The sequence below is a fragment of the Trachemys scripta genome, chromosome 18 (genome assembly GCF_013100865.1).
Source record: "Trachemys scripta elegans isolate TJP31775 chromosome 18, CAS_Tse_1.0, whole genome shotgun sequence".
Classification (NCBI taxonomy): Eukaryota; Metazoa; Chordata; order Testudines; family Emydidae; genus Trachemys; species Trachemys scripta.
Genome location: NC_048315.1, coordinates 19,303,913 through 19,305,788, shown reverse-complemented (window position 1 = coordinate 19,305,788; position 1,876 = coordinate 19,303,913).

Genomic DNA, 1,876 nt, shown 5'->3' with positions numbered 1-1,876 from the left:
GACTTAAGGCCATGCCACAGAGCAATTAAAAGCAAAGAAAGTCAGAGTTAAACCTGACCTCTTCCCCTTCTGTCTTGGACTAGAGGTTGAAGGAATCTCATAGAGGAGCCTGTACTTCGCTAGGGCCCCAGCTTCTCCGTATTTGTTTGATGAAGATTGGGGCTTTTTATGGAGCTGATAAGGGCCAGCGTTATCTTGAGTTGAGTAAAGAAGCTGCATGATTGATTAACTAGTAGATGAGAGAGACTCTCCAGCCTTCGACACTGGCTTTGGAAGTCAAGATCGCAATTTCGTTATTTCTATCCCCTAAACGATGGAGAAACATCAGTTCCAACTCTTTAACCGAACACCACGACAGGCAGATTTGACAGAATGCTATTCCTCTTGGATTCTTACCTGCCTCGCGCTAATTTTCAAGTCTTCATCCTCATAATCAAAAGAATGAGCATCAAATAGCGACCCTGGTCAGGCACAGAGACCAGTTTAGAGATGCTTAAGCTAATCAAAGTCTGCTTATAGGAATAATATAGTCTCTTATTTAGTGGGTCATTTAAAAATCGGTGTCTACATGAATGATTGATACAGCTGTGCGAAGAATGACCATTTTAATTATGATGATGTATTATTTGTATCACAGCAGCACCTAGGAGCCCCCAGTGCCATGGCCCAGGACCGAGTTGTGCTAGGTGCGGTACAAACCGAGAACAAGACGACATCCCCTGGCCACTGGAATTACGTTGGGGAAGTTCTGTGGTCTGTGTTATACAGGAAGTCATCCTAGATCACAACGGTTCCTTTGGGCCAGGAAATCAATGAATCATTTAAAGTTCTGCCAAAGCATGTTGATAACCAGGAAGACTTGAAAGGAAAGCCCAGTGTTATTTAACAAGTACTGAGATCCCCTGCTTGTCCTCAGTCAAAGAGCAAATGTGACTATTTGTCATGTCCCTGTGTGAAAGGGGCCCTCAGAGCTGACCAGTGTTGATGTCACACAGAGCGGCACCTGGCTTGGCTTTTCTCGCTTCTTCCCGTTCTGGTGGCTGGTGAACATGCAGCTCGGGGTGAGCGAGTGGGTGGGGGGAGGAGTACTAAGCAGTTCTCGGGATCTAGCACTTTCACAGAGGAAGTACCCAAGAATGTTGACACCGCAAACATGTGGCACTCCGGGGCTGCTGGTCCTTTATTTCGCAAGCCCCCGGTCTCGGAGGCTGGCGGGGGTGGCGTTTTGTCGGTTGAAGCCAAGCACCAGCCACCCAGCTTGTACCACGCAGCCTGTGCTGCAATGGTCCAGTACAACACACAGAGGGGGAGGGGCACAGAAGCGGTCTAAGGGTTGTGGCTGGGGGTGGCTCTCGTTGGGTTACAACTGGTTCATGGTCAAGGCCCCGATTCAGCAAAGCAGACGCTTCGGTCCCATTAACTCCAGTGGAAGGAAGCATGCATGTCAATGGTTTGCTAAGTCAGTGCAGGATGGAGCCCTAGAACACCCAGGCTGCGTCTCCAGGGATTGACTAGCCTACCTTGCAGACTGGTTACATCACCTCCTGATCCTGACCCCGGCAGAGATGGCCTGTTAACCAGAGAACCCATAAACAGATGCACAAGGTGGCACCAACTCCTTGTATAGCGATCAAGAGACCTCATTTCATGGGCTAGGCTGTTATCCAGAAACTGTTAAAGGTACCTGTGGCACCTTAGAGACTAACAAATTTATTAGAGCATAAGCTTTCGTGGACTACAGCCCACTTCTTCCGAAGAAGTGGGCTGTAGTCCACGAAAGCTTATGCTCTAATAAATTTGTTAGTCTCTAAGGTGCCACAAGTACTCCTGTTCTTCTTTTTGCGGATACAGACTAACACGGCTGTTACTCTGAAAC